This window comes from Equus przewalskii, chromosome 21, assembly GCF_037783145.1.
Source record: "Equus przewalskii isolate Varuska chromosome 21, EquPr2, whole genome shotgun sequence".
NCBI classification, from domain to species: domain Eukaryota; kingdom Metazoa; phylum Chordata; class Mammalia; order Perissodactyla; family Equidae; genus Equus; species Equus przewalskii.
Window position 1 is genome coordinate 13542332 of NC_091851.1, and position 22726 is coordinate 13565057.

Sequence of the window (22726 nt, forward strand, 5' to 3'; positions counted from 1 at the left end):
GCCTGCAGTTCACTTAGCTAGAACCTTGAGGGGGTGTGATGAAAATGAAAGATCTCATGACTAACAAAATGGAAAGACGGAAGCCACCAGCAAAGGTCAGCCGGCTTTAATCACAAGTGCAAACAGGGCTCCCTTCAAATGGATCCATGTGTTCCTCCCTGGAGGTAGTGGCTGGTTTGCTTAACATTTTCCAAGGAATCAGAGCTCATTCTTATTAATCACGGCTCCCTCAGGAGCAAACCTGATGGAAATGCCTAGCTACTTTTACTGTCATCCTCCAAATCCCTGTTATTTCATTTGCCATAATCTCACCCCTCACCCCTGCCCTGCCTTCCTTACCCGGCCAGCTTCCACCCAGCCTTCAAAGTCAGCACAAATGGCATCTCCTGGAGGAGGCTGGTGACCTGGGCCAAGGCTCCTTCTGGACTCCCGGGTGTTCTCAGGTGTCCTGTCTTCGTTTTTCTCACGCTGCATTGGCCTCCTTACGTCATCTACATCTCCCACTACCCTGCAACAGCTCCGCAAAGGGCACGCTTTTAGTCCCAGTGGCTGGCACAGAGAAAACATCGTGTCAAGATTTTTGAGGATGAGGCTCATAGCTCATACTTCTTTATCCTTTTTTTTATTTGACATGATGCTGGACTCTCAGACTTGAGTGGGCACTCACATATGTGTTGCTTAATTGTTTCCTGCAGTTTTTTGGCACCAATCTTCCTTTGACCATTTAAGGCAATACGTTCTCAATTAATTTGAACATATTAATATATATTGGAGATCCCAAAAAGCACTTAAGAAGTCACACATGCACACACATATTTACTTACTAGCTTCAGTATCATAGAAGGGGAGTTTTAAAAGTTGGTCGTTTTCTGAAGAAAATGAGTTCCCTAATTTAAAAAATATCATTTTCAAATGTAACTACAGAATCAGAGATCTTGAAAAGGCTTGAAAGTTGAAGTCAGGTTTTTTTCTTTAAGAAGGATGTTGGCTGAAGGAGTGCTAGTTGGAGTCTGGTCCAGGACTGGCAGCATCCTTCGGCATTCCCAGGGGACTCGTTAGAAATACAAATTCACGACCCCACCCTAGATCTGGTGAATCGGAGTCTCTGAGGGCACAGCTCAGGAATTTATGCTTTAACAAGCTCTCCACATGATCCTGACGGCCACTAGTTTGACATGTGCAGACTTAAACTTTCCAGAACATCAGCTGCCCTTTTGGGGAAGCGGAATAGTTAGTTCTCCAGGGTTCTCCATAGAGCAGGGCTTCTAAAAATTTAGCTCCATAAAAACCCCCAGGAGAGCTTCTTAAAACGCAGATTCCTGGGCTCCAACACCAGAGATTCCACTGCAGTAGGTTTGGAGTGGGGCTTATGAATTTGCGTTTCCATCAAGTTGCACAGTGATTCTGCTGGCCCCTGGACCACACTTTGAGTAGCAAGGACAGACTCCCGGAAAGCTCTGAGTTAATCCTACCCGGCTACAAAAGGTACACTCCCTGTAGTCGGAACATCATGAAGGCTTGGCCATCACAAGGAGGATTCTTTTTCCTTGTAAGAAACCTGGTGAAACATTACCAGGCTCTTTGCTGTGTAAAAGAACATACGGGCCTTCGGAGCAGGTTCCTTTCTGTAGCTTCGAAAGGCAACACCTTTGTGCATTTTCTTCTCTTTCAGAACTTTTTTGATGAAGACGGTTATTCAAATATCAGTATGTGGAGGCTGCTGAGGGCAGAGCTCCTGACACTCCCCATCCCAGGCCTTCCCAGCTAGAGACCCTCACCAAGGAAATGACTGACTGAATGAATGAATGAACAAGTGAAGAATGACTGATTGCAATTTCCACATCTCACAGTAATGCCTGGCTCTCAAAGAGGCTGCGTCTAAGTTCTGAACTGTCTCCTTGAGGACTCTAGCCTCACCAGAAGAAAAGAATGGGCTATAGAATGAGGTGAAAATTGCCCCTGTTTGTTGTCTTCCATGAGAGTAAGCTGGAAAAGGGTATAACATAGAGTTGACCAGCTGTGTGTCCATGGCCTATTTACTGGACCTCTCTGAACTTCTGTCCTTCCACCTGTGAAGCAGAATTAACAGTACAGATGTAAATGCGGCTGTGAACAGAGCTACTCAGTGTGGTTCAGGGAACAGCAGATCAGCATCACCTGGGAGTCTGTTAGAAATGCAGATTCTTTGGCCCCACCCCAGACCAAGTGAGAACAATGTCTGGGGGTGGAGCTCAGCGATCTGTGTCTGAACAAGGCCTTCAGGGGATTCTGATGCATGCTAAAATTTTGTAACACTGAATCTGAGGATCGATGGTAGATTCTAAAGGTCAAGAATGGTTTAAGGAGCGAAGCTGCAGTGTTTCAAATGCTGGCTCCACCACTTACTTGCTGTGTGATCTCAGCCAAGATGTTTGGCTTCTCTGTGCCTTAGTTTCCTCTTCTCAAAAATAATTCTTATTGTAAGGATTAAATGAGTTAATACATGTAAAGCAGTTAGCAGAAGGCCTGACACGTAGGGCTCAACAAATGGTATTATTGGATATTTAAATATAGATAGAAACAAGGCCAATGTTATGCCATATGCATAATATAATAACTATTTATTATTGCCTGTGGACCATGAGATCATGGTGGATATTTTTTTTCTTTGTTATACTCTTCTTTACACGCTTTTCTTGCAATTAACATGAATTGCTTTAATAACTGGAAGAAACACTATAAAAATAGTTCGCATTGAAGGCAGGAAAATGTTAACTGGGTTAGATGAGGTGTTAGGGTTGGCTATGAAATATTTTATGGGTCCTCGTGGGTCTCCCTGTACCCATGCCCATATCTGTAAAGCCAAGCATACCTTTATTACCCAGCAAAACTAACCGATGTATTGGGTATACCTCAAGAGTCTGCTCTAGTGTTGTCATCCTGTTCTGCCTATTATAACCAGCAGTCAAATTTCTTTTCACTCTTTTATGTTAGGAGTTTTACAGACAGTTGAACTACCAGTATGAGTAAGCAGGAGCAGCAAGTAGAGCAGAAATAAAGCATGCTTGGAAGGCACGTCAGTAATGGAAGGTGCTGTCTTCACATCCTTTAATAAAAGAAAATGGGCCAAGAGGAAAAAAAAGAAGCCTGACAATATAAAATTTTCATACGGTACTTCAGGAATAACCAGTGATTCTATTCTTAGCCTTTTCCTCTATTGAAGCTGAAACTGATTTCCAGTTTAATGTCTAGCTTGGTCTGAAAGGGAATACTGAAGTTGTGGGCCAGGACAAGAAGAATGCAGTTGGTAAAATAAAGTGTTGTTATCCCATTTCATTTCAGGAGCCTGAAAAAAATCAATGTAGTGCTGGACCCAGATGTCACCAACGATCTGCCCGAGAGATTATTGGTGACATCTCTTTAATGCTCTGCTGATGGCCGTCAATTAGTGAGACGTCAGGTGGAGTGTTCTAGGCAGAACTGGGGTGTTCTCTGTAGCTTTAGGGAGTAAGAAAGATCCTTGCCTTAGCTGTTGAGAAATTGCCTGTTCTTCTCTAACTTTTGGGTGATACAGGTTTTATTAGATGAATTAGTCCATCTTGAGTTCCTAGAAACACCATAGTTGACACATAGTTGACTCCCTGCACACCAGGCAGTGTCTAACCTCTTTGCGTGTGATAATCCTCACAAAACCCTATTATCATCACCCTTGTTTACACATGAAGAAACTGAAGAAGATTAAATAGCTTCCCCCAAGGTCTGAGGACAGAGCACCCGCCATTAACCTTTATGCTAGATCATGACCAGATGCCCAGTCAGAGCGGGGGACACAGCAGACATCCAATAAATACCGTGTCTGACTATCTGTATGAGCCCTAAGAGGGATGTTGCACCCAGGGCCTAGTGAGCACTCCTGGAGAATGAATATTAGTGATGGGTATTGATTTATTCTCCTCTTATCCTTATCTTTCCACTTAAAGGGCCTCTCTCAGCACATCTATTTTTTCTGGTTTCAAAGGGACCATGAAACTCTTTACAGCTTAAAATGTGGCAATTTGGTAGGAAGTTTAGGAGACTTGTCTGGAAAGTGAGTTTTCCCAGCAAGCACGCACAGGTTCTGTGTGTGAATGACAGCTGGGGATGGAGATTCTGGGCGCAGTGGCTAGCAAAAGCACCCCCCTCCCACCTGCCATTGTCAAGGTGGCTTGCCTCTTTTCTTCCTTCTCTGTAAGATCTTTCAACCAAACATCAGAACTTCCTGGGCTCAGCTGATCATTCAGTGGTCATTGATAAGGAGAATCTTGCAAGTGCAATTAGCTCTCCATGTCAATAAATAGGTCAGCCTCTTTTATATCTTTCCTTCCATCTTCTATCCTCATCCCACATACGCTACAGACATGCACAGAACACATTCATCCACCATCCTTTCTTTTGCTCTGAACCAGGAAAATTCATATGAGACTCTGTCTTTGAAATATAAGGGCTCAGAATCAGCTCAGGATCAATATGTCCCCAGCGAAACTCCTGGAATTCTGAGTTTTCACAGCAGACTTCAAACAGAAGTGGAGTCAACATATTCAAGCATAAGATGAATTCCAATGAGCTCCATTAACGCCCACGCTCGAAGACACTCTCTACCTGGGCTGAAGGGCACGCAGCTTTGAAGTCTCAGATGTCAGTAAAGATATGTTTAAAATTTCTATCACGATGTGAATTAACATACTTTTATTCCCTGCCAAGTTTGGAAGCAGAAAGATGATTTTATGTGGGGACAGGAGGGGACAAAGGAAAGGACAGAGCTTATGATTCACATGCGCTCTCGAGGTTTCAAATATGGAGGCAGTTTCAAACGTGGAATAAGTGAGAAAGTCACAGCACTTTATCATGAGCCTAATTGTAGATTCATTTAAAAACACATATGGAACACCTACTGTGTGGGAATTTTCAGTGTGCATAGGTGCAAAAGATGGGTAAGCTAGCATTCTGTCACCAAGAAGTTTATAGCTGAGTTCAGGCTCAAGAATACGGATCTGGGGACACATCCAGGGTGAGGACCTAAATGCAATACTTCGAAACCCACATTCTCTGGGAAACCAAACTATTTTTAGACTCCCAGATTCAAATGAACATTCATTCTCCCAAAACATAATTTGATAGCTAAATTCTCACAATCGGAAACTTTCTTTGATTACCAACTCCTGACATAAAAATGGAGGAGAGTGGGTTGATTTTCTTAAGTGTGGAAGACAAAGCATGAGGATATGTTTTGAAGAGTCCAGATTCTTTTATGCCAACCATCAGTCCCAGTTATTGAAAGAGGTGTCTTACCCCTCCGATCTCTCTAAAATCAAAAACCTGCTGAATTTTCCCAAGTGCATACAGAGAAATTGAGAAAGTGAGAGAGAAGGAGTCTTCTCGTGGAGAGGAAACAATGTCAGCCTGTTTTTTTTTTTTTTTTTTTTAAAGATTTTATTTTTCTCCTTTTTCTCCCCAAAGCCCCCCGGTACATAGTTGTATATTTCGTTGTGGGTCCTTCTAGTTGTGGCATGTGGAACGCAGCCTCAGCGTGGTCTGACGAGCAGTGCCATGTCCGCGCCCAGGATTCGAACCAACGAAACACTGGGCCGCCTGCAGCGGAGCGCACGAACTTAACCACTCGGCCACGGGGCGAGCCCCAATGTCAGCCTGTTTTTGAGGGGAACCCGGAGGTCCCTTAATCCTACCAAACACGCTGCTCCCCTTCCCCTACTGCGCCCTTCATTAACCTGCTATATCCTTACCTAAGAATGCCCAGATAGCTTCCCTGGCTGGGCTCCTCTCCCCTGACCAGGCCTAGCCCCCCTTCTAAACAGCCTCACAACACTTGACACCTCTTATTTGTACCATTTCGTGTAGTGTAGTGGTTATGAGCCAGGACTTGAGAGTGAGACTGCCTCAGTTCAAATCTTGGTTCTGCCATTCAGGACGGCTGTGTGCCTTCAGGCAAGCTGCTTAACCTCACTGGGCCTCAGTTTCCCTATCAGTACAATGGGGATAATAATAGTTCCTACCTCACAGGCTGTTTATGAAGACCAAATGAGTTAATATTTATGAAAGCGATTAGAACAGTGCCTGGCATATAATTAGTGCTAATGAAGTGTGCATTTCATAAAAAAATGTTGTGGAATGAGTTTTTAAGTATGTCTTTCTCAAATGTAAGTTCCAACACATGGTTTTATGTCATCGAGGTGCATTATTGTGGCCCTGGGTATCTGATACACAGGTTGGAGTAAGGAAGGCATCACTACTACTACCATTATTACTTTTACGGGATGTTTGCTCTGTGCCCGGCACTGTAGTCAAAACCTTGTAGGCATTGTCTAATTTAATCTGTACAATAACTCTTAGAAATTGATACCCATTTCTTAGATGAGGAACCTAAAGCTCAGAAGGGACTAAATAACTTGCCCAAGGTGACACAGCCAGGAATGCTGGTTCAATCCTAGGGGATCTGAGGAGTATGCCAAGTCCTGGATTATTCGAGAAAGTTTGCACAATAGTGACTGGGAACTGAGGCAAAGAGATCCGAACAGTACGGTGGCCATGAAAATGTGCCCCTCAGATTTTTACCTGTAGGTAGGGCTTGATTACCACCTCCTTCCACACACGCAAACACACACACTCATCTTGAGGGTGGGCTAGACTGAGTGACAGGTTTCCAAAGATTAGAGTATGCAAAGGGAAAAACAGTAACTTTACAGTGGAGAGACCTGGAAAACACTACCTTGGGCAAGTAGTGACGTACAACATCACCAGTGATGTCATGTGGAATTGCTGTACCCCAACACGAGATGACGAGCAGTGCAATTCACTTCTGCGATATTCTTCCCAAAAACCCATAACCCCAGTCTAATGATAACAACAACCCCAGTCAATGAAAAGCAGACAAACCCAGATCAGGGGACATTCTACAGGATGCCTGGCCAATGTTCCTCAAGACCATCAAAGTCATGAAAAACAAAGAAAGATGGAGAAGCTATCACAGACCAAAGGAGACAGGGGAGACATAACTAAATGCAATGTGGTACCTGGCCTGGATCCTGGAACAGAAAGAGAACATTAACAGAAAAGCTGGTGGAATCCAAATAAAATCTGGAGTTTGATTAATAGAAATGAACTGATGTTGACTTCCTAATTGTGACAAAGGTACCATGATAATGTAAGGTGTTAACAATGGGGCAAATTGGATGAGAGATATGCTGTCTTTGGGTGAGAGGTATACTATCTTTGCAACTTTTCTGCAATTCTAAAATTATTCCAAAATAAAAAGTTTATTAAAAAACGTCCCCAGAAATTGTGATTTGATTGGTTTAGGAAATGACCTGGGCTTTAGAATTTTTGTAAGATCACAGGATATTCTGACGTGCAGACAAACTTTGGAAACCTCTGATCCACATTCTCAAGAGCTATACAGTTGAGTGGTAAAGCCAGTTTCTTCCAAGTAAAGTCCCAAACAGCAGTTGCCTTAAGATGGTCCTATTCCTAAGCTACTGGTTCCTTCTCCGGGATCGCAATGCAGTTGTTCTTTCTAGAACAGCACTCCTTGTGACTAGGCCACATTTACTCTCATATTTACTCTCAGAATCAAAATCAGATCTCTTTGGTGGGAGACTCCAATGTACTGGCTAGGTGGACCTAACCCTCGTCTCCTTTTACGCTGGCTAAATGGATATTCAGAAGTAACCTTTGTAGAACCAAACTAAAATGGAGTCACTTATGTCAGGGACAAGATGCAGATGGTCAATACGGGTGCTTAAAAGAAACTTAAACTTCTAGGAATTTACAGCTCTTCTCAGATATCAGCAGAGGACCCCAGGCAACCCCCAAACTCCAAGTCCATTCACACCATCTCTGGACTTCCTTGTTCCCCTGACTCAGTCACCCTGATCCAAATGAAAAGGAACACCACTAGGCAACCAATCCACTGAAAAAGCCAAATAACTTCTGTGTTTGTCCCAGAAAAATCCCTTAATCTGCGGGCAACTCGGAACTCACTGTTCCCCAGCCTTGAGTTTCCTGGATCTCAGGTCAAAAGCCTTGCAATAAACTCATCCTTCTGCTTTGTTTTGTGCCGTATGCAGAATGTGGGTTTTGACACCTTTCAGCATGCAATGAATTTATTCCTCAGAAGCTTGGTGAATGGAACACCCGCAAATCAATTCCTATTTTAAGTGCATAATGGGAGCTGACTATTTAAAGGTTTTTGGAAGAGAATCTGTGGGCAATGAGGGGTTCCTCCTGCAACAGACCTCCCATGTTAGCTCATTTAATTAATTAATTAATTATTTTGTTGAGGAAAATTGGCCCTGAGCTAACATCTGTTACCAATCTTCCTCTTTTTGCTTGAGGAAGATTGTTGCTGAGCTAACATCTGTGCCAACCTTCCTCTATTTTGTATGTAGGATGCCATCTCAGCATGGCTTGATGAGTGGTGCCTAGGTCCATGCCCAGTATCTGAACCTGTGAACTCTGAGCCGCCGAAGCAGAGAATGTGAACTTAACCACTACGCCACTGGGCTGGCCTCTAATTTATTTTTAAAAATTTGGGCCCAAAGTTTTCTTGCAGTATGGCTGTTCATAGTCTAGTCATCTCCCTTCCTTCACTCAGGAAAGTCATGGCTACTATAATGGATGCTGGAGGTGCCCTGCCTAGATCCCTGATACTCTTTACTGGCATATGCACCAGTTCCCCAGATGCTGAGCTTGCCATGGCTCACAATTTACCCCTGTGACTTCTCCTGAGCCCTGCCCTTGGCTGACAGGGGCCAGCTTCCCTGAGATGTCTGGCAGTTTACCTGCCCCTGCATTCTAGGCTGGCCAGTGACTGACGGATATGGTACTACCTCCTCATCTCAAGGCAGGATGAGCTGTGATGCAATTCACACTCCAGAACCTGGACCAGGCTGAGGCAAGTCAGTACGGGAGACCACATCCTTGCCGGGCTCTTTTCCCTGCCCCAACCTGCTTCCTTTATGTTCTTAAAGGCTGACCTGAAAATCCTTCCTCACCAAATCACTTGCACATGAATTCCACTGCAACCAGGAAACTCGACTTACATCAATTTGCATTCCGCCCCAGGTGGTGACTGAGGGGACAACAGTTACGGTTCCCTGGTGGCCCTGCCTGATGATGCTCGCCCGCTGGCCATGCCTGTCTAGCTGGGAGCCCCTCGTAAGTCACATCGTCTCACTGGGTCTAAATTTCTTCATCCACAGCCGCACTCCGGCGGCGCAAATGCCTCCTACTGGGCTTGCAGTTTCTGCTCGTGCTTCACCACAATCCAGAGTTATCTGGTTCAAGGATAAAGCAGATCATGTCACTCCCCTTCTTAAAACTCCAGGGGCGTCCCAGCGCTCGTCCAACAAAAGCCAGACTCCTCACCAGTTCTGAGGCCCGGACTGATCCGGTCTGCCCTCCCTCTCTGGCCTCATTTCACACCACCTTTCTTCCGCCCCTTCCCGCCAACTCCACTGGCCCATTGCGCTTCCGCAAACACACCGACCTTGCTCCTGCCTCGGGGCTGCGCATCGTCTCTCTGAAATACTCTCTGCCATCATGACTGCTCCCTTCTCATTCAGAGATGAACTGTCATCTCCTCAGAGAGGGCTGCCCTGCCCCCCGTCTCTTGTTACCACCTCACTCTATTTTAATCTCCTACTGAGCTCCTATCCGCATCTGATATTGTTCTTGCCTGTTTGTTTGATGTCTGTCTCCCCCACTCAAATGTTATCTCCACGAGAGGAGACCTTGCCTGACCTGTTCACCCGTTTTCCCAGGCTTAGAATAGACGCTCAGTAAATATGCGGTGAATGACAGAAGGAGGAGGGAGATGGACGGTGCTGTTGCCTCCACTCTGCTTGATGAGGACCCTCAGTGTTGAACTCACCCGATGCCCTCTGAGGCCCAGGAGGCACTGCCAGGCTGCCTATAACTCACAGAAGAAAGATGCCACCCTTGTCCCCAATCGTACCCCCACCAGCCTGCCCCCTAGGTCTGTCCCAATCCTTGTTTCTCTGGCCAAGGCCTCTGCCACTGTTTTTGGCTTTGGCAGGGCTCGCTGTGCTGTGGCTGGCAGCCCTCACTGGCCTCCCGCGAGCAGGGCGGGCAGCCCCAGACCTCTTGCTAACCTCCGTGGAAGCTCAGCGAGGCCGCAGGCCATCCCCAGGACCCCAAGCAGCTGCTTCCCAGAGGCTTTTCTCTAGCTCATGTCGGGGACCCCCAAAGCTGCAGTGATTGCTGGCTCCACAGAGCCACTGAAGCCATTCACACCGCTCCCGGGACGCCAACAGCAAACACTGAAAGTCAAATCCTCTTGAGCTCCCTGCCTGCTCTTCCAGGCTCTGCGGGCCTCCCCTCTGCTGGAACCATGATGATTGTGGATTGAGGCAATCAAGGTCAGAAGAATGCCTGCGGGCCCCAACTCAGGCTGGCAGGCGGGTCTGCAAACATCAAAATTACCCAGTTCAGAATGAGGCCTGGCTGCTGAGAGACGTTCATTTGGGAGGCCTCTGACTGTGTAATGTGGATCCAGGTGCCCCCTTGGGTAGGAGCGTGCAGATGGCTGAAGGAAGCAGAACTGGGCTTTCCCCAGTGTGGGAGGCAGAATTTGAAGATGGCTCTCAAGATGCCCACCCCTGGTACACAAGCTCTGTGTGTAATCTCCTCCCATTGAGCGTGGGCGGCATTTATGCATATGACAGGATGTCACTCTATAATTAGGTTATGTTATATGGAAAAGGTACAGGGGTTTTGCATGTGTCATTAAAGTCACCAAGAAGTTGATTTTGAGAAAATCAAAAGGGAGATTTTCTGGGGTGGGCCTGACCTAATCAGGTGGAAGATCTTAAAAGAGGGACATGGCCCTTGCTGAAGAAGTTCTCCTGCTGGCCTTGAAGAATTAAACTGCATTGTTGTGAGAGGGCCTGTGAGGGGGCCAGGTGGCAAGTAACTGAGAATGGTCCCCAGCTGACAGCCAGCCAGAAAACTGGGCCCTCAGTGCTACAACGCAAGAACTGAATTCTGCCAACAACCTGAATGAGTTTGGAAGTGGACCTCAGGCTCCAGATGGGAATGCAGCCCGGCTGACCCCCGGAGGGTAGACCTGGAGCAGAGAGCCCTGTCCACACCATGCCCAGACTGATGACCCATGGAAACCATGAGATAATAAGCGTGTGCTGCTTTAAGCCACTAGGTTTGCGGTAATATCATTACACAGCAACAGATAAGGAACACACCTGAGTTCCAGAAAGGCCCCTGCAGGTTCCCAGTGCTGCCTCCTCGAAATGAGAGGGCTCCTACCCCCTCGTTTCCCTCTGCTCCTCTACTTAGGGAGGGCTCGTGGGTACTGCGGTGTAGCCGGGGGGCTCCACTTAATAAGCATTATTTTAACAAAGTCACCACAGTGTTCTTGCTTGTGAATGAGAGGGCTGAGTTGGTGGCTTCCATGACTCTCCAATCCCCACCCATAGGGGCACAGAGGTGGCGCGGCACATGGAGTGGTTCAAAGGCACCCGGAGCCAGAATCTAAGATGAGAGGTAGAACCAGCTGAATGACCACAGCCCCCTCGTCTGCCTTCTCCATTAAAGCACTTTGGATTTGGTCATTTAAATGTCCTCTTTGGATCCATGGTATAAAATCTACGCTCACTGACCTATAACAGGGCATTTTCCACCAAAGACCTCAGCCCCCTTGTTCTAGTCCTTTCAGTTCCAACTTCATTTTCTGGTTTGGGGCTGTGAGGATGGAGAGAATGGCTTGCTCACCCATACTGGCTTCTGCACACCAGACATGGTATTGCCACTGATGCTCTACTGACATTGTTTTTCAAAATGATAGTATGACTTTCACGAAGTCGGATATACGCGCTCTAAAACGGAGCCGTACAGCATCGTCTTGCACCCCACTCGCTCCCCTTTATATTCTTTTGCCACCTGGAAACTGAAGTTCTGTGTTTACCGCTGTGGTCCTCTCCCTGAGACCATGAGAGCTGCTGCCTCCCTCCTACACTCCTCCTGGCAGGCTGCAGTTAATTATTCCCTCCCTGGGTCCTTGCGCCATGCCATTTTATTTTTAAAATATTAACAATGGTAAATTGGGACTTACATTTTGGTCTGATGCTTAAAACCAAACCATTTGGTTCCATTTGCTTGGGGCCCCGGGTGAAACCCACCCTAAAGTCACAAGACGCCACAAAGATGGTTCTCTGATTCCTTCACTAGGACACCAGAAGCAGCAGGACCTGCCAAAGCAGCTGGCAGATGCTGGCTGAAGGAGCACAGATCACGGGTGGGTGTGAGTTGGAGGGCGTTTAAGGACTCAGAGATTCAAAGATGTGATGAGCTTGGAGCTAGTAGTCACAGTGCCCAGGGAAAGGGGGTCTGGAGGATGTGAGGCACAGCCCACTGCCCTAAGAGAGGGTTTGGGATACCGAAGGGACAGAGTTAATTCCCTGGAGCCAACTGGAGAACCAAGATAAAGAAACAGGAGAGACAAGGAAGGGGGGAGGGGAAGGATTTTGGAGAAAAGGTGGTCCAGGGGCCGGGCATGGCTGGACCTTCTCTCACATCAGCAGCAGAATAGACCCCCCCACCTCACTGGGGTGGGGGTTACAGGGGATGGAGCTTAAGCTTGAAGGTGGACCTGGATGAGAATGTCAGCTCCACCGTTTTCAAACTGAGGGACTTTAGGTAATTTACTCAACCTCTCTACATCTCCGTTTCTCAGCAGTAAAATAAAACTAACAATAGCCTGCAGGTTGTCATGGGAACCAAATGAGATGATGAATGCAAAAACATGCACTTAGTGCCTAGCACATGGGTGCTGAATAAATAGTGCCCAGTAGGAGCCCAATGAACATGTGCTGAATAAATGAAGGGCTGAACTATCCATGCACCCAAGCTGGAGACAGCTGTTGTGATGCTTGGGGTGGCTGGAGATGACAGTTTGCAAAATGGTAGCAGCCGTTCTTGATCCTCCACCCACGTCTCCTGGGCGCTTGTCTTTCCTGCGTACTCTGAGAGCCTCTGCTACAAGCCCCTACGACTCACTGCCATGAATCTCTCCAGTCTCGGGAGTAGACCTGGCCTCCCACAGGGCTGGGGACAAGTTGACACCTCTGCGAAGGGCCCCTAGCCGCTGAAGGATGGGAGCTGGTGCATGAATAACCCAGATTCCTTGTCCTTCTGGCAGGGCAATTCGGGCATATGCTATACTCCCTCGGAGGGAGGTCCCCGGAGGACTGAACCCAGCAGGGGGTAAACTGCTCATGCTGCCCCCTGTATTAGCTGCCTTCCCATCCCAGCTAGCTCCCTTGCTCACCCGCCAGTGCTTCCTAGGATCATTTTCCAAATAAAATATGTGCGCTGCATCCTTCTCTCAGACTCTGCTTCTGGGAGAACCCAACCTAAGACAGCATTCTGACTAAGGAATTTAGAAGCCTTTAAATTCTTTTTTTTTTTTTTAACTTTGGGGCTCAGGAAACTGAAGCTGTTGTCAGATCTGAAAGAGTGGACAGTTCGTTCGCCTGACAGTTCATTCGCCTAGAGTATAATCTCCAGGGGTCTGCATCTGATATCTGAAGTGAGTTGGGAAAATGTACAGCCAGGACTCAGAATGCTATTTGGAAGAGCCTGACTAGACAGCTGGGTGAGTCAGACGTCCCCTGCTAATCTATGGAATAACTGAGACGCAGGCTGTGGCGGGGCCTGCTGTGAGGCCCCAGTGCAGGTGCCTGGCTTGTTTTCCATGACGCAGCAGCACAGTTGAAAAGCCTTCAGGGTTTTTTCCACTGCCTCCTCCCTTGGGTTCCCATTTCCAAGGCGCTCATTGGACAGAAGGTTGGCTAAGAATTATTTCTGCCATTATGGGGAGCTCTTGCAATTAGAGGAGAAAGCAGGGTTTGCTTAAACAGGGGGGACTTCTGGAAAGACAGAGACAAAACTTCAAATACAATTGCCCTCACCAAGATAAGCCCAAGTGAAATTTCAGCTAAAGAAACATCATCACAAAACAATAAGAGGATAATTTTTTTCCAGTTTGGACCCGGAAAGGCGTACTCATCCTCAATGTTCAGAGGAGAAAATTCTCACTTTGACTGCCCCTGGAATATACCAGACATCTGGGTCTGTGATCACTTAGCCACCTTGAAGAGCTGAAGCGAGATGTTCCAGGTGCCCTCTTGACCCATGAAGACCCAAAACTTAAACCCAAGGGCTCCAGGTTTGGCTGGGGAAAGAATTGGCAGGCCTACGGTGGCAGGTCAATGATAACCCATGCCCAAGTTCCCTGGTTTGTAGAATTTAATGGATGATGTGTAGCCCCAGAATAGACAGGCAGTGCCTAGTGCCCAGCCTGTGGCACACGGAGGGGCTTTCTCTGACTTATGCTCCCCAGATTGGTGGGGGCTGTGGTGACCCCCTCCCACATGGACTCTGTGCTTGGCCATGTGTCTTACTTTGGCCAGTGGGACAATAGCAAATATGGCCTGAACAGACTGGAAAAGTGCTTACACACTGGTGCTCGCGCTCTCTTGCTGTCTTTGGATGAGAGATATGTGGTCTAGGCACCCCAGCACCAATTACCATTCATGGAAGTGAGGACATCATAGACCAAGACCCCAGCCACTCTACCAGCTGACTGAGGAAGCACCCAGTGAACCCACAGGCCTGTGAGCAAGAAGAAATAGTTGCTGTCTTAAGTGACTAAGTTTTGGGGTAATTTGTTACACAACAAACAAATTTTTGTTACACGGCAACTTTTTGGTTGTTACACAACAAAAAATAATTGTTGGGGGGTCTCCCAGCTATCTCACTGGTGCCCGGATGACACGTAGATGCACTCCTGCCTTCACTCCACTGGCTTCCTCCCACCTCATCACTGGGAGGGCTGGAGCTCGACCCTGATGCGTCACCAGTAGAAATCTCAGATGTCTCCACATCACTTTACAGTTGTTGCAGACACCTCAAAATATCATCTATTCTCATCACAACGTGGAAATTATGTTAACTATTAGTTTCACCACCTAATATTGTTATTTAATGCTTTAATTTTTAAAAGATCATATATTACTATATCACAAATTTTAAAAATATTTTGACAACTCTACTTCAGTGTAATTAGTTTCTTATGAAATCCTATGTATTTTATTTTACACATTAAAAAAATAACACTCTGCAAAGGGATCCATGGGCTTCACCAGACTGCCAGTAGGGTCGGTGGGAAAAACAGAAAGCGAATCCTATTCACATAGAAACTTCTAGCTGTATCTGATTTTGGCAGATCATGGAACCACCAAGAATGCCGTAAGTTTTGTAGGCAGTGGAAGCAAACCCAAATCCCTATGGAGGCTGAGAAGACAATACAAATGTATAGATTCAACCAGGTATACAAAGACTTGTAGTGTTGGGCTCTGTGGCAAATTGGAGAGGGAACATCCCGCCTTAAGGCATTCAGATTTAAGATATTTGCAAATTCAACACTGGCCAAATAAAGCAAGTTTGTAGACAATATAAGCCTAGAAGCCATTAGTTGGCATGGAGTCAGAGCAAAACTGGATATCTGGTCAACCTTCATCCTTAAGTTGGCTCTGCCATCAACTAAGTAGGCGATCTTTTCCAGGGCAGTCAAATTTGTTATGCTCCAGTTTTTATATATGCAAAGTGGTTACGGGCTTTTGTGGGGTTTTTTTGTCATCTTCCTTTCCAGAGCTGTCAGGAAGTTAAAAAATTAGATCTTAGTGGGAAAACAATTTGGAAAAAAGGAAGCAAATGTCATTAAACAGACACAGAGTGAATCAATACAATTGTTTGGTAAGTGACCTGATAAAAATTACGTCTGTGTTTAGGGGACACATAATATGGCTTATTATGTCTGCCTTGAAACTGGTTCTTGCCCCAATCAAATTAGGTGGTTTCAGCACGTAAATCATACTCTTTCATGAGACACCCACAATTCACTGGTATAAGCTGAGCACCTGGCCCATGGACCAATCAGAACCCTTCCTTGAGAGTTTTGAACATGGGGCACAGACAACAAACGGCGGCCCCTTTCCATAGTGGAGTGTGCAGTAAGTACAAATTGGGTGCTCATGTTTCTGGCATGTGGAGGGAGGAACTAGCTTTTGAACAATAGAAAGTGAAGTCAGTGTACAGAAAGAAGCAGGGACAGGAGGCAGAGAGAGCATTGGTGGTGTTTGAACACTGGGTTTGACTTGTTCCTGAATTCCAGCGACGTCACTGCCCTTCCCATGGTTTGACTGTTCAACATTTACTCCTACTTTTTGAGCCAATCACCTCCATTTTTGCCTAACTCACTCATATTTAGATTTCTGTCATGTGAAAAATCCAAATAGACATAAGCAATATAGCCAACCTTTTCAGGAAGCTCTGCCTGGCAGCTCAGAATCGTGAGGAAGTTCTTACTCTGGCTTTATAGACATTGGGTTACCATTTAAGGCCAAAGACCTGTGAGGGGAACAACAGACTGAGAGATGTCCTGATTGGAGTGTGGACCTGTGCTGGAGAGAAAATTTGGAAGAGATGGAGACAGAAGTGGCAAGGCAGCACGGGGCTGTAGAAAGAGCACTGAACTATGAGTCAGGAGCCCTGGCTGCAATGCTCACCCTGTGACTTTGGTAAGTAATTTATCTCTGGGCCTAGTCATTTGTCATTTCTTACAAACACCATTTGTAAAGTCCACCCCAGCAACCCAAATCTATGATTCTACATGAGAAGAGGAAAAAAAAAAAAAAAAAAAAAGGATGATGAGAGCCAACAGCCTCCTTTTCCTAAGGGCAGTTAGTGCTCTGATCCATAGCAGAAAACAGGAAATTGCTGGGATGAGTGGAAAAGGGCCAGGACCCCTCCATGCACCTATGACAGTTTGTTGAGGAGCCCAAAGGAGGAACAATGGGAACTGCTTTATCTTTTGCAGAGTGGGTACATTTTCCTCTCTCTTATTCTTCAGAGGCTATAGGTCAGGACTGAAGAAAGAAGAAAGGGGCTCTCCTGTCATTTGATAGGATTTTAAATTTTGGTAAGTTTTGGGGGGAAGATGCTGGGAGCCAGAGATTGAGCCATTGTAGCAGGGGGTAAAAAGCATAACAAAGGAGCCTTCCGTCCCCCAACCAAGACCCCTGTCCTCATTCTGTGAACACTTGCCTTCTTCACCCTTCAAATTCATTCTGAACAATATGAACAACAGCATCTTTATTACTAAGTTAAAAGGTTGAGTACAGACTTCTATCCAGTGGCCCAGGACAGCTCTTCTCTCTCCAAGTACCTAGTCATAGCTTTTGTAAGATGGAGGGCACTGGAAACACCTCATCCTCATCAGATCCTTTTAACATCAATGTGAACACTTGAAGGAGCTACTTAGATCTCTAGATCACTGGTTCTCAAACTTGAGCATGCATCAGAATCATCTGGAGGTGATGAAAACTCTGGCCCTAGCCCTAGAGTTTCAGATCTAGTAGGTGTGGGGTGGGGCCTGAGAATTGCATTTCTAACAAAGTCTTGGGGGATGCTGTTGCTGCTGGTCCAAAGACCACAGTTTGAGAACCAATGTCCTAGAGTAATGAGTCATTGATTGTGGAGGGTCAGTAGCATTGCACTTGGGATCTTAAATTCAAACTCAAGTTGTCTCTCTTATTAGCCATTTGGAAGAAGGAGGAACCATTTTCTCTCTCTCCAAGACCCATCAATTCCTACCTCGTCCCTTAAAATGGGAACCTCCCCTCTTTGGGAAGACCAGCATTGGAAAGATAGCTTCTAACATCTCTTCCACTCAACCTTTATTTGCCCCTCCCACCCCCAACTTAAGTGCTCTGTGAGATGGGAAATAGGCAATAAGCAAGCATAGTTCAGGCCCCTACTTGAGTTTTTCTCTGGGATCTTCCCGCCCACAGCAAGGTTTCATTTTCTACTCCTCCAACCTGCAAACCTCCTGAGGCAGGTTCTGCGCCTTGGAAGGGATGAGTGGAGGAGGGAGATAGGACCTAAGCTAGTCTACCTGTCCTGTCTGACTACACATATCTCTGCATCCCTTTCTCCTTTGGTGGGTCCCACTGTCTAGACTTGGAGTAGGACTAGTCTGATTCTGGCTGCTGGTCCTAACCATTTTTTTTCCAATCAGCCTTTAACAAAAAGCCTGATATTTCCATCAGTAACCCCTGTGTATGTATCAGTTAGTTCATGGAGGGGGTAGGGTGGCAATTAGTACCTTAGTAGGACCTTGGCCAAACAGTATCTTCTCTGAGTCAAGTGTGGAAAATAACACACACCACTTAAGAGATTGCTGTAGAAATTAAATATAATACTAGTACGATAGACAGTAATACAATAACTGGTACATAGTAGATGCTCAAAAGACAAGCGTGGGTTTCAAAAACTCCCAGCAAGCTCACTTGTCCTGTATGCCTAGATACACAGGAATGCTCCCCAAGGCAGAATTTGAAGTCGTCATTGCATACAGGGTTGCTTTGTGATCCCTTTCCAAATTTGAAGGGGCCTCATTCTGTGAATGCTGCTTAGGAGCCTACGTTTTGCCATTCTTATAACTTGCCTATGCAGGTTTTATATTTATCGGTTTATGAATAAAGCTAAAGGTTTTGACAATAAGATGAGGCATGTAGGAATCTTGTACCCAAGGCTGGCTGCAAGAAAAAGTCTGTGTTTATACTTCTCTGCCTGCATATTATGTGCACATACAAAAATACACATGCACACACACATGTACTCACACAATATTTAATAAGGAACCAACCCTCCTCAGCAAAAAGCCTTAACACAAAGCTGAATACAAAATGAAGCTGGCAGATGTAGCTTCAATAATGGTTCACTAAATAGCTTACAGCAAATTTCTTTTTCTTAAGCTACAGAATAGCATGAAATTTTGCATACCTTCTCCTTTTAACTCCTTAAGGGCCTTAAAACCCAAGGCATTAAGCAAGAGGAGACCAGTGTTTAGTTACAGTGTTTAGATCAAGCCTGTTTGGTCTCCATACATTATCTTGAGAATCACAAGGCCATTCCCAAAGAAGAGATGCTATTCAAAGGCTTTTCTTTTCTTTTTTCTTTTTTTTTTGCTGAGGAAGATTAGCCCTGAGCTAACATGTTGCCAGTCCTCCTCTTTTTCTTTGCTTGAGGAAGATTAGCCCTAAGCTAACATCTGTGCCAATCTTCCTCCACTTGATATGTGGGGCACTGTCATAGCCTGGCTGACGAGTGGTTTAGGTCCACACCCAGTATCTGAACCAACAAACCCAGGCTGCCAAAGTCGAGAGCGCCAAACTTAACCACTATGCCATGGGGCTGGCCCCTCAAAGGCATTTTTAAAATCCTCCCCCAAATAGAAAAATCAAAGACTGTTGACATATTTCCCCATTTTATCATGCATGCTGCTCAAGCTAAAAAATAATGTGATGCCAAGACCTGTCATTTCTTTAAGAAAACATTATACAGAGGAAAAGAAGTACCTGGCCTTCACATAACCTGCCATAAAGAACATTGGAAATCTGGCATGGCAAAAGGCGGATAACGGAACATGATAACAACAGCTCCTTCCTCTCTCCCAGAGTGGTGGAGGTAACAGTACTTCACAAGCATTAGCTCCTTTAGGTCTCATGACAACCACATGACGTATGCATAGCAGCTATTGCTGTCTTTTTACAGATGTGAAAACTGAGGCTTCGTTCAGGTTAGGTAAGTTGGTCAGGGTCATAAAATTGAAGTGGCAGAGATAGGTTAAGAATGCAACAACCTGCCTCTCAGTTCAGTGCTCAATGAGTTTATCTGGGTCCTGAGTTTCTCCTGGTCACTCATGCCACCGTACCTCGCCTGGCTTTTTAGCCCAGCAGACTGAGTTCTTTGAATTTTGCTGACTGAAGTTCCACATGTCGGGAGCATGCCTTCTATTAAAAGATCTCAATGGATTGTGTGCAACTCGTGGGAAAACTCATGGCGTGGTGGGGAAAAACATGGACGTTGCAGTCAGAAACAAGAATTCTGGACTCTTTTAAGGTTGCCATGGAAATCAAATGAGATAATGTATGCCAGTGTCTAGCGCAGCACACCACAGGCATTTAATATTTAGTTACTCTTTTCTTATGGTGTTCAAGTAATATCTTCACCCCCAGCTGCAGAAAGTAGGGTGCAGAGTAACTGACCAGTGGTTTTAGACCTGAGAAGGACTGCGGAAAAAGAAATGCAAAATTCAATGCTTAGTTGGTAATGGCTTTTTCTTAAAGATAAATGGAGCTGATTTACCATATCACGCCTCCGTTTATTTTCCTCTCCTAGGCAAGAGGACGCTGGATGTTTGAAAGGAAAAGTTATAAACTGATGTGTTTGGAGGACATTTTCTTGGAAGCCAAATCAACATGGAGAGCTTATATACAACATGCTACCAACTCTAAGGTAGAAGCAGCAAATATGTGACCCTGAAGACAAGAGTTGGTTGAAGGCACCAATCTATCCCCCTGGTGACTATAATATATGTCTCAATAGACATGTGGACAATGGCATCAAAAATATTATTTTCGTCTTATTGAAAAGTATTGAATTTTAACTGTGTATGTTATACATGTTAAAACTGCTTGGCTTTATATGTGAAATTGACTTCAATCACTAATACGCAATGGTTTTTCATCTCTGAATGTAAACCTGCTTTTCATGTTGCTTTTCTGGAGATGATTCTGGTGCTTTACTAGCATTTTACCCCCAGACTCATAGTTGATAAAACAGCAGTTCAGAAAAATAAATTACTTGCCAAAGTTTGGCAGCTAGTTGGGGTAAACAAAAGTGCTTCCATGGGACATAATTTTAATCCAGGGTGAATAAATTTATTATAGGGTAAATCTACATTCCTGAGTTATTCTGATCATATCATTTGATTAATCAAAGGAGGAATTACTTACAGTGGTAGAATTCTTCTCTCTGCAAAGGGGCAGTTGGTATCCCCATTTGCTCATTCATTTCCTGTATGCCCAGTATATGACAGGCACTGTTATAGGTACTGAAGATTCAAAGATAGTTAAGATACTGCCCTTGCTTTCACAGACTTTTACAGTCTTAAGGAAGAGAAATGCATAAGTACATAATTACAAAACAGTGTGATAAATCTTACAAGGCAGATGGGAGCATTGCTCATTGATAAGAAGCGGTAAATTTCTAAAAGCAAGAGTTGGGGGACTAACACGTACTTCTATTTGATCCTGAATCTTTGAACCTTGTTTAAGGATGGGGAGTTTTCAGAGTGAAGTGGATTGGCTTGGGAGTTACTGTCATCCACAAGATGCCCCTGCTCCTCTCAGTCACCCCATTCTTGCATTGCCCCGTGAATTTTATACAGGCATACCACGTTTTATTGCACTTTCCTTTATTGCACTTGGGAGATATTGCATTTTTTACAAATTGAAAGTTTGTGGCAACCTTGTGTCAAGCAAGTCAACACCATTTTTCCAACATTATTTGCTCACTTTGTGTCTCTGGGTCACATTTTGGTAATTCTCACAATATCTCAAACTTTTTCATTATTATTATATTTGTTATGGTGATCTGTAATCAGTGATCTTCGATGTTACTATTATAATTGTTTCAAGGCACCATGAACCTCACCCATATAAGACAACAAACTTAATCAATAAATGTTGTGTGTTCTGACTGCTCCACTGAGCAACCATTGCCCCATCTCTCCCCCTCTCCTCAGCACCCCCTATTCCCTGAGACACAACATTATTGAAATCAGGCCAATTAATAACCCTACAATGGCCTCTAAGTGTTCAAGTGAAAGGAAGAGCTGTACATCTCTCACTTTAAATCAAAAGCTAGAAATGATTAAGCTTAGTGAGGAAGGCATGTTGAAAGCTGAAGCGGGCTGTAACTATGCCTCTTGCACCGGTTAGCCAAGTAGTGACTGCAAAGGAAAAGTTCTTGAAGGAAATTAAAAGTGCCTCTCTAGTGAACACTCGAATGATAAGAAAGTGCAACGACTTACTGCTGATGTGGAGAAAGTTTTAGTGGGCTGTACAGAAGAGCAAACCAACCACAACATTCCCTTAAGCCAAAGCCTAATCCAGAGCAAGGCCCTAACTCTCTTCAGTTCTGAGAGTGAAGAGAATGAAGGCTGAGAGAAGTGAGGAAGCTTCAGAAGAAAAGTCTGAGGCTAGCAGAGGTTGGTTCATGTGGTTTAAGGAGAGAAGCCACCTCCATAACATAAAAGTGCAAGGGGAAGCAGCAAGTGCTGATGGAGAAGCTGCAGCAAGTTCTCCAGAAGATCCAGCTAAGATCATGAATGAAGATGGCCACACTGAACAACAGATTTTCAATGTAGATGAAACAGCCCTATATTGGACGAAGATGCCATCTAGGACTTTCATAGCTAGAGGGAAGTTAATGCCTGGCTTCAAAGCTTCAAAGGACAGACTGACTCTCTTGTTAGGGGCTCATGCAGCCGGTGACTTGAAGTTGAAGCCAATACTCATTTACCATTCTGAAAAATCCTAGGGCCCTTAAAAATTATGCTTAATCTACTCTGCCTGTGCTCTATAAATAGAACAATAAAGCCTGGATGACAGCACATCTGTTTACAACACGGTTTACTGAATATATTATGCCCACTGTTGAGAGCTACTGCTCAGAAAAAAAGATTCCTTTCAAAATATGACTGCTCACTGACAATGTACTTGGTCACCCAAGAGCTTGGATGGAGATG

General features: G+C 45.1%; 1 protein-coding gene across 4 annotated transcripts in view; it reads right to left on the reverse strand.

Annotated features, from left to right (window-relative positions):
• The window catches only part of SNAP25 (synaptosome associated protein 25), an 82511-nt gene that overhangs the window by 50293 nt on the left and 9492 nt on the right, over nt 1-22726 (reverse strand). For 2 of the 4 annotated variants that reach the window (XM_070588820.1, XM_070588822.1), the window contains exon 1: nt 340-549. The exons of the other annotated variants lie outside the window; for them this stretch is intronic. The gene's annotated coding sequence lies outside the window, so the exon portion shown is untranslated. Of the gene's footprint in view, nt 1-339; nt 550-22726 lie in introns of those variants that run through there. 4 annotated transcript variants of the gene reach the window in all.